General features: G+C 44.1%; 1 non-coding gene across 1 annotated transcript; it reads right to left on the reverse strand.

Moving 5' to 3' along the window:
* Nucleotides 1-6,109: 6,109 nt before the first annotated feature.
* On the reverse strand, nt 6,110-6,181 carry TRNAT-AGU. Its single transcript has one exon. It is a non-coding gene; the product is annotated as a tRNA-Thr (tRNA).
* Between the last annotated feature and the right edge of the window lie 4,714 nt (nt 6,182-10,895).

A 10,895-nucleotide genomic window follows, 5' to 3' on the forward strand; every position in this document is an offset into this window, starting at 1 on the left:
GTCAAGAGGATGGGCTATCTAGGTACTGGAATAGGTTGAGGTTTCCTTGGAGAGGGGCTGTGGCTCACTGGTGGAGCATCTGCTTGGCATGCAGAAGGTCGCAGGTTCAGTCCCTGGCATCTCCAGTTAAAAAAGGAACAGGCAGTAAGCAATGAGAAAGACCTCTGCCTGAGACCCTGGAGAGCTGCTGCCTGTCTGAGTACGCAATTCTGACTTTAGCTGGGACTTTTTGAGCCTCGGTCCATGTGCTTGGGGGGGGGGGGACACACGGAGGGGGCGTTTAGGGTCCCCACTGCTGGACCTCCTGATGGCACCTGGTATTTTTGGCCACTATGTGACTCAGAGTGTTGGACTGGATGGGCCATTGGCCTGATCCAACACTGGCTTCTCTCATGTTCTTATTGTGTTCGGTTTTGGGCACCACAATTTAAGAAGGCTGTAGACAAGCTGGAACCTGTCCAGAGGAGGGCAAAGAGTGATTGACCTCCTGATATCACCTGGTATTTTTGGCCACTGTGTGATAAGAGTGTTGGACTAGATGGGCCACTGGCCTGATCCAACATTGGCTTCTCTTAGGTTCTTATATTCTTATGGTGAGGAGTCTGGAGACCAAGCCTTATGAGGAAAGGTTGAAGGAGCCGGGTATGTTTAGCCTGGAGAGGAGACGACTGAGAGGTGATATGATAAACCATCTTCAAGTATTTGAACGGCTGTCATTAGAGAAGATGGTGTGCAGTTGTCTTCTGTTGCCCCAGAAGGTCGGACCAGAACCAACGGGTTGAAATTAACTCAGAAGAGTTTTCAGCTAAACATTAGGAAGAACTTCCTGACAGAGCGGTTTTCAGACAGAGGCTAGATGGCCATCAGACAGCAATTCTGATTCTGTGAACTTAGGCATATCACGAGAGGGAGGGCAGGAAGGGTTGCATCAGTGTTTAGTTCCTGTGGCTCTTTCTTACATGCCCAGGGAAATGTTGAACACCACTTTGGGGTCAGGAAGAAATTGTTCTCCAGGCAAGTTTGGCTGGATATCCTAGAGGGTTTTTTGCCCTTTTCTGGAAATAGAGCAGGGGTCATTGGGGGCGTGGGGAGGGGAGGTATTTGTGAATTTCCTGCCTTGTGCAGGGGGTTGGACTAGATGACCCTGGAGGTCCCTTCCAACTCTATGATTCTATGATTCTACTGTTTGCCAGGACTAAGAAAAATACACCTGAAAAAGTGAGATGCAGCTCCTGTTCCAGTCCAGCAGTCAAAAACAAGCTGTACCCAATTAGAACCTTCCATATGGTCTCTCTTTCTTCCTCTGTACCCAATTAAGGGGAAACACCTTTAAAATGATTAACCTTTGGCATATGACCTCAACGAAATTTGCTGCAATTTATGGCTTGTCAAATAACTGTGGGTTCTCTAAACAGTCCAAAGCAGAATTTTTACTTATGTGGTGGCTTCGCCTGAGTGCTGTGAAATATCGGAGAACTATTGTTGATAGGGTTGCAGATAGGTTTAGGTATGTGCGTACCTTTGGCTGCTAAGGCATTACTAGCCAGTTTGGTGTAGTGGTTAAGTGCGCGGACTCTAATCTGGGAGAGCCGGGTTTGATTCCCCACTCCTCCACTTGCACCTGGCTGGATGACCTTGGGCAAGCCTTAGTTCTGATATGAGCTGTTCTTGAAAAAGAGCAGTTTCTGTCAAGAGCTCTCTCAGCCCCACCTACCTCACACGGTGTCTATGTGCTTGGAAATTTACAAGTGACACAACAGGACAAAGAAAAAGAGAGAAATGAAGAGAAATTAATGCAGGATGGTCGAGATGTGGTGGAAGAACAGGCTAACTGCTATAAAGAGACGTTTGCTAATACCCAGCCTGTGCTATTGATAGAAGCAAAAACAAAGAGGAGGGGTTTGCCTTATATAGAGACAGAACAAACAAAAAAGGAGAGGAAAAATATGCCTGATAAGGAAGGGAGAAATATAAATAAAAAGGAAAGGAAAAAGGGATCAAGACAAGGTGTATGGAAAAGCAGGACTGAAAAGACAATTAGGAGCATAACTAGGTAGAAATATAGAAGATAAAACGTATGAAGTTTGATGGGAGTTAAAAAGTATATGATTTGTTGGAAAAATGAATTGATGGCTTTGATGTATTTTAATATCAATGAATTTGTCTTTATGGTTAATCACTTATTTATGCATGTAGGATGGGAGTAAGGTATTTGTAATATAAGTGGAAAATATAGAAGTAAGCTTTACATTAAATGTGGAAAGAAAAATAATGAAGGGGGCTAAATTAGATTGGTTTTGAAGAGCTTTTGTCACATTGGAATTATGAATTTATGGTATTCCCCGTATTCCAACATTGATGATTTGGCCTAAGTATTTTGTTTGTGTTTCTCTCTATCATTATTTAGTAGTTATTTATTTAAAGTAAAGGGGGGCAGAAAAATTATGAATGAGGTGTAATTAGGGTTTTAGACACTTAGTGCAATATGTTTCATGGATTTATGTTGAAAATGAATTTATAGTTTCTATTGTACCTTAAAATTGATAATTTTGTTTATATGTTTAATGATTTAGCTTTATAACCGATGGGTGTAAGGTATTTTTGGAATAAAATCATTGGGATAAATTCTGTATCAAATGTGGGAAGGAAAAATAATGAATAGGGTTAAATTTGGCTTACAGAAAGATAGTTTGTTTGATGTTGAAGATTTTTGGTTATATTGGAAAAAGGAATTGATTTTGGTGTACCCTATCACTGATGATTTTGTTTATTGTTTAGAGGTTTAATTATTTGGTTAATTATATATGGAGGGTATAAGGTATTTGGGTAGATGGAACAGGGAACATAATTTAAAATTAATGTCTGCTATGACCAACTAGCAGTTTAAAACTTAAAAGAAGGTAACTAAGAATTGTTCGCGTAAGTTTACAATTATCAAAGTGGAAATTGTGAGAACTCTAATTAGTGAGTCCATAGTTTATAGAGAAAGGGTGAATTAAATAGTACAAGAAGCAAGTTAAAACTTGGTATGTTAGTAAATTTAGAAAGGCGTACATAAAATGTTAATCTGTGTCTTTAGCTTCTATCCCTAAGAGGTTAGTGAGAATTATGGTATATTGACAATATCTTCCAGGATATATTTGTATTTATAATGTTATTTAGAGTGCATGTGATGTTTGTGTGGCATATTGAAAACCCAATAAACAGTATATTAAAGAAAACAAAAAAATAAAGATCTGGAAAGAAAAACTAGCAGAGTATGTAACATTGGCAAAACTAACCAATTATATAATTTCAGCAGAAATTGCAAGTTTATTATTCATACAGAATTGCAAGTTTACTATTCATACTATGGAATAACCTGAATATCATATTAAAGGTGATGAAGGTATTGATTATAGTTCCAATACTTGATTCTGTATTCCCCTGGTAACTAAATAATTAGTAAGAATAAAATTTAGATTTAGATAAACAATTCAGACAATATTAAGGATTTTACAGGGATTCGATTTTAGCATAGAGGTTCGTTCAGTTGTTAAAGATTTATCGTTAATTGATAATCACTAATCTTGGGGAAGTTGTTGTTTATTCTTTAAGGAGAGAACCTGTCCCTAAATTCTGTAATATTGATATTTTAATGTCTGCTTCTATATTTGGAATATGTAATATATTTGGTAATAATATATCTGATCTTACTTGTTGTACGTAACAACTCATATTATTTGAGAGACCTGGTGAATTTATATTTTCCCCTACCCCTTTTTCCCTTCCGTATCCCACCTTTTTTGGGAGCCAGTTTGGTGTAGTGGTTAAGTGCGCGGACTCTAATCTGGGAGAACCGGGTTTGATTCCCCACTCCTCCACTAGCACCTGGCTGGATGACCTTGGGAAAGCCATAGTTCTGTCAGAGTTGTTCTTGAAAGAGCAGTTTCTGTCAGAGCTCTCTCAGCTTCACCTGCCTCACAGGGTATCTGTTGTGGGGAGGGGAAGGGAAAGCCGCTCTGAGACTCCTTCGGGTCGTGAAGGGCGGGGTTTAAATCCAATCTCTTCTTTTTTCTGAGAAAACCATTTAAAAAATTTTTAAAAAAGAAAGTGCCATCAAATCGCAGCTGATTTATGGCAACCCCATCAGGTTTTCCGGGAAAGAAACGAACAGAGGTGGTTTGCCATTTTCTTCCTTTGCATCACCACCCTGGGTTTCCCTGGCGGTCTCCTATCTAAATACTAACCAGGACCAACCCTGCTTAGCTTCCAAAAGCTGGCATCATCAGGCTACCCTGAGCCATCCAGGTCAGGAGACATTTGAGTAGTATAGCCAGAACCCTCTATGCTAGATGCTGGGGAAAGGAAGTGTCTCCAGATATCTGGGAATGGACTGAAAAAAATTAAGTAAACATTAAAAAAAATTAAAGTAACCTATGTACAGAAAGGCAAACATATAAAGGAATTAGACTTCGTATAACTGCCTTGTACTCGGAAAATAAAATTAGGTCATTCGTTTGGAACGTTCCAGGTATTATTGTATTATTCTTTTCCTTTTAAAATCGTTTCATCGTTGTAGGTAAAGGTTTCCCTTGCTCGAAAGCCAGTCGAATCCGACTCTAGGGGTGCGGTGCCCATCTCCGTTTCCAAGCCAAAGAGCCAGCGCTGTCCGAAGACGTTTCCGTGGTCATGTGGCCAGCATGACTAAATGCCGAGACGCATGGAACGCTGTTACCTTCCCACTGAAACGGTACCTATCTCTCTACTTGCAATTTCTCGCTTTCGAACTGCTAGGTTGGCAGGAGCTGGGGCCAGAGATGGGAGCTCACTCCGTCATGCGGCAGTCAGGTCTCGAACTGCTGAACTAACGACCCTCTGGTCTGCAGTTCAGTGTCTTAACCATTTGAGCTGTCAAGTCTCAGCCCACTTATGGCAACCCCAATAGGGTTTTCAGGGCAAGAGATGTTCAGAGGTGGCTTGCTATCGCCTGCCTCTGCGTAGCAACCCTGGGTTTCTTAGGTGGTCGCCCATCCAAATACTCACCAGGGCCAACCCTGCTTACCTTCTGAGATCTGAAGAGATCAGGCTAGCCTGAGCCTATTGAGATATATGTCTAGATGATAGAGGTAGCAAGCAGTTACTAGATCAGTTTGATCTGTTTGACAGTCCTAGCTGTCATGCTAGTGATTAAGTGATTACAGCCAGGTGTTATACTAGCAGGTGTTCTCTATCAGGCATTGTTAGAGTAGGTAATTAATTCACCTTGTTAGTGATTGGCTGGGTTTAGTATATTAGCTATCAGCTTGATAAGCTAGGTGGGGACGTAGTCTCTCAAATTAAGGCATGGTATGCTGTATGATAGCCTGTATATCTCTATGTATATGTTCACCATTATATCTATATAAACTTTCTATGCACCTTCATCACCAGTCGGTCTCCAGCTTCTTATTTACTACACCCAATAGAGCCATCCCTATCAAGGATTTATTTATACTGGTAGCTCTTTCTTTCTGTCAAAGACGTTTTGCGTTCGTTTAAAATGAAATAATCTTTTAAAAAGCGGCGCCCCAGATCTCAAAACGCAGGACTTTGAAGAGGCAGTCTCTTTGCAGATGAATGGAAAAGGTGGAGAGGGTCGGCCCCCTTTGGATGCTGAAAGAGCAGTGGGCTTGTTGCTGTTCTCAGCTGTGGTGCTGAAGTTGACTCCGCTCCGCGGAACGAATGACTCGCAGGGAGAGAGGTGGTCTGCCTTCGTACACAGCGGGTGAATTCTGGCGATCGGAGGCCCTATGTCTCGTGCACATTCTGCACTGCTGGCTAATGTGCAAAGTGAGCTCACCTGAGAAGCTACTGGCTCACTGTGAAACTGCCTAATACAGAATCAAACCCTTGGTCCATCAAAGCCAGTATTGTCTTTTCTGAGCAGTTGTGGCTCTCCAGGGTCTCAGGCTGAGGTCTTTCACATCACCTACTGCATGGACCTTTTAACTGGAGATGCCGGGGATTAAACCTGGGACCTTCTGCATGCCAAGCAGATGCTCTGCCACTGAGCCACAGCCCCACTTCATGGCTCTCCAGGGTCTCAGGCTGAAGTCTTCCATATCACCTACTGCATGGTCCTTTTAACTGGAGATGCCGGGGATTGGACCTGGGACCTTCTGCATACTAAGCAGATGCTCTACCACTGAGCCACAGCCCCACTTCATGGCTCTCCAGGGTCTCAGGCTGAGCTCTCCCACATCACCTACTACCTGGTGCTTTTAACTGGAGATGCCGGGGATTGAACCTGGGATCTTCTGCATGCCAAGCAGAGGCTCTGCCGCTGAGCTACAGCCTGGTACTTTTAACTGGAGAGGCCAGGGATTGAACCTGGGACCTTCTGCATGCCAATCAGAGGCTCTGCCATTGAGCTGTAGCCCCACTTCATTGTTCTCCAGGGTCTCAGGCTGAAGTCTTTGACATCATCTTCTGTCTGGTCCTTTCAACTGAAGACGCCAGGGATTGAACTTGGGACCTGCTGTCTGCCAAGCAGAGTCTCTGCCACTGAGCTACAGCCCCACTTCGTGGCTCTTCAGAGTCTCAGGCTGAGGTCTTTCACGTCACCTCCTGTCTGGGCCTTTTAACTGGAAACGCCGGGGATTGAACCTGAGAACTTCTGCATGCAAAACAGAGGCTCTTCCACTGAGCCACGGTGCCTCTCCAGAAGTGACCTCACAGGTCCCCAGAAAGGCTATCATGGAGCTTGCTGTCGACTCTACAGCAACCCCATTTTGTTTCAGCAGCCGCATCTATTGACGCTTTAACCATTCTTGTACTTCAAAACTCATGGAGGCAGCCTTTGAATGGCAGATTCCTGGTCAGACAACAGGGGCCAGTTCGGGTTAAGTTTGTGTTGGTTTAGCCATTAGTCATATCAATCAAAGAAGCTTGTTCACTGGGTACACGAGAGAGGCCCTCTTCAGTGGCAGCCCCACAATTATGGAACAACCTCCCCGGGGAGGTGCGCTTGGCCCCCTCACTCTTGATCATTAGGAGGCCGTTAGCGAAAAGAGAGTCCGGTAGCACCTCAAAGACTAACTGTCACAATCTGGGCTGTGCCACTGGAATCCTAGTAGGCCCAGGTAGCCTGGTTAGTAGTAGGGGAGGCTGGGCCTACAAACCCCAGATTGCCTTGGGAAGTTTGGCACCGATTTTGGCCAATAGGGAAGAAGAGGGCTGGGGAATAAAAGAACTCGTGCAAGAGGAGAAGCTGTTCTTCTTCCCAGGGAACAGGGATAGGAGGAAGGCTGCTGTGGGGAAGAAACCCTCACTCTGAGGGAAGGGTGAGTAGTCTTAAGGCCACTTGAGATAGTGAACTAGGGACAGTATAGATTTAGACGCGTTAGGGCATTTGATTTCTTTTCACCCACTTATTGTTATTATTCCTGCATCTTGTTTGACCTCCTATAAAATAAACTGTTTTCACTGTTCACTCTGCCTGGTCCTCACGCTCATCTCTGCTAAAAGGGAGATCTAAAGGTTTGGGAGAGTGCTCTGGTCCTTCTCAGAGGAGCCTGGAACCAGATTCTGAGCCGTGACGAGATCAGGCTAACCTGGGCCATATCCATGCTATGCTCCCATAACATACCTTTCTCCAAACCTCTGATAACAATACATGTAAAACAACAGACATTATGTGATAATCCAGTTTCTCCAGTCAATAGGTCTTCAGTCAGCTTTGATACAGACCTGTGCTGAGAATTATTCATAAGAGGAAAATGTCATTTCGTTTGTCCTGTCTCCCAGTTTAATGAGCAGGGTTGCAAAACAGTTGTCAAAATTGCTTCCCTGCTCATAACAGACCTCTGTAAAATGCCTCACTCTGCGGTGGCTTGTCATCTTATCAGTTTGCTAGATTAAAAGGTGCCTCCAATTAATTGGGCAGCTTTTTTTAAAAAATGCTAATCATTTTGACACAGCTCCTTAAAAATGCTGTGGGTAGCAAGCACCTCCTTTTCACATCACACGCAAAAACCTGCATAACTCCATTGAGGCAGACTCAGCACGGTTTCTGTAAGGGAAGATCTTGTCTCACTAACCTGTTAGTGTTCTTTGAGGGGGTGAACAAACATGTTGGCCACTGTGTGACACAGAGTGTTGTACTGGATGGGCCATTGGCCTGACCCAACATGGCTTCTCTTATGTTCTTATAGATGGATGATCACCACACAATCGCACAGGGAACATTCATATCTTCACAAAGGTTTCCATCCATTCAGCCCAATCAGGGATAAATAATGAAGTGCTGTCAATTCACAGGCAAGTTATGTTGACCACGTAGGATTTTCAAGGTGAGAAGTGATCCGAGGTGGTTTCCCATACCGGGGACTTCCTCGGTGGTCTCCCATCCAAGTACTGACCAGGGCCGACCCTGCTTAGCTTCCGAGTTCTGACCCTGCTTAGCTTCCAAGCCTGGGCCAGCCTAGCCAAGTCTAGCCAAGAGATATTCAGAGGTGGTTTGCCATGGCCTACCTCTGTGTAGCAACCCAGGACTTCCTCAGTAGCCTCCCATCCGAGTACTGACCAGCAGGGCCAACCCTGCTTAGCTGTCAAGATCTAGCCTGATCCCGTCAGATCTCAGAAGCTAAGCAGGGTCGGCCTTGGCTAGCATTTGGAAGGGCGACCTCCAAGGAATACCAGGGGCATGACGCAGAGGCAGGCAGTAGCAAACCACCTCTGAAACATCTCTTGACTTCAAAAAAAAAGTCCAGATCGTCACCTAGTGGTGCATAATACTGAAGAGCTAAAACTTGTGGTTGACGGACAATCTTAGGATCTCCTGGCTATTCTACATACAATGCCTGATGATGATGATGATGATGATGATGATGATGATGATGATGATGATGATGATGATGATGATGATGATGATGGCGGCAGCTAACCTGGGCCATATCCATGCCATGCTCCCATAACATACCTTTCCCCAAACCTCTGATAACAATACATGTAAAACAACAGACATTATGTGATAATCCAGTTTCTCCAGTCAATAGGTCTTCAGTCAGCTTTGATACAGACCTGTGCTGAGAATTATTCATAAGAGGAAAATGTCATTCCGTTTGTCCTGTCTCCCAAGTTAATGAGCAGGGTTGCAAAACAGTTGTCAAAATTGCTTCCCTGCTCATAACGGACCTCTGTAAAACGCCTCACTCTGCGGTGGTTTGTCATCTTATCAGTTTGCTAGATTAAAAGGTTCTTATGTTCTTAAAACAAAGAAAATCCAAAAAGAAAGAAGATATAATTTCATTCGGATAAGATCAGTTAATCCCCTAGAACTCCTACAATTACAGTGCAGTCCATTGAAGAGAAGGAATGTAAAAGGGTATAACTCGGTTTAGCGTTAGATCAAGAGTCCAGTAGCACCATAAAGACTTAACAAAATATGTGGCAGGGTATGAGCATCCACCTGGACTGAATCGAGACCCTGGTTTCTTGTCTCATTACCAATGCTGATTTCTCCACGCCTGTTACCCCGCTGCATATCTCACCTAATCCAATCATGCCTGCAATTGTAATCCACCTGCTATTGTCATTTACCTGCTAATGTCATTCGGCCTCTGAAATCACTCCACTTCCCAGTAAATAGGACTGATGGACTCCCATTCTAGCTGTATCTGAAGAAGCGAGCGGTGGCTCATGAAAGCTCCTACCCTGCCACAAGTTTTATTTGTTTTTAAGGTGCCACTGGTCTCTTACTCTTTTCTATTGCCACAGACAGTCTAACATGGTTACCCATCTTGATCTATCTCCGTTTAGGACGACACCGAAGTAGTCTTTAATCAGGCTTATTAACACTTTCACCCCGACCTGGATGGCCCAGGCTAGCCAGGTCTCATAGATCCTGGAAGCTAAGGAGGTTCAGCCCTGGTGAGTACTTGGATGGGAGGCCACCAAGGAAGTCCACGACCGCTACGTAGAGGCAAGCAATGGCAATCCACCTCTGAGTGTCTCTTGCCCTGATCTGGATGGCCCAGTGTAGCCCAATCTCATCAGAACTTGGAAGCTAAGCAGGGTTAGTCCTGGTTAGCACTTGGATGGGAGACCACTAAGGAAGCTGAGGATTGCTGTGCAGAGGGAGGCAGTGGCAAACCACCACTCTTATCTTTTGCCTTGAAAACCCTACAGGGGTTGTCATAAGTTGGCTGTGACTTGCCAGTCCTTTACACTAATAATAATAATAATGATAATGATGATGATGATAATAATAATAACAACAATAATAATAATAACAATAACAACAACAACAACAACAACAACAATAATACTTTCCATTTATTAATCGCTTTCCCCAATGGGCTCAAAGCGATGTACAGTTACTCAATATAGACAAGGGACTAACAATGTTTGTAGGGGATAGGGAAGACAACATATATATTCATTTTTAATTGCATGCGCCGTCACTGCCCGGTGTAGACGTCTTCTGGCTTGGCTCCGTCGTTTTCCGCACGGCTGCTTGTTGGCCAGGCTTCAGGACCCCTATGTCAATTGCCACACTGCCACCGCCTGGCTGGAACATCTATTGCTCAACCAGGACGTCCGACCGTGAGTTAACACCCTCCCACAAGGGAGATTAGCGTGCCCACCCTCTCTAAGGAGTGGTTCCCATTTTATCTACTTGCTGAAGCTTTCGAATCGCTGGGTGGATGATGAGCTGGGGACAACAGGCTGGCTGCTCACACCAGCACAGGGCTTGAACTAACACAGTTCAGATGTTAAGACAGTGGGATATACTCACTGTGCCATCGCTCTCGAAATTGTAAGTGGTGATCTAACTCGGGAGGCATCCACACTGTGGCTTCTGCCACCTGACGTCTGATCTTAAGAGTTTTCCTCCACTGAGAAATACGCATGGAAAAATGCGATGAGAGAAT

This window comes from Gekko japonicus, unplaced genomic scaffold (genome assembly GCF_001447785.1).
Source record: "Gekko japonicus isolate JY-2015 unplaced genomic scaffold, Gekko_japonicus_V1.1 scaffold2106, whole genome shotgun sequence".
NCBI lineage: Eukaryota > Metazoa > Chordata > Lepidosauria > Squamata > Gekkonidae > Gekko > Gekko japonicus.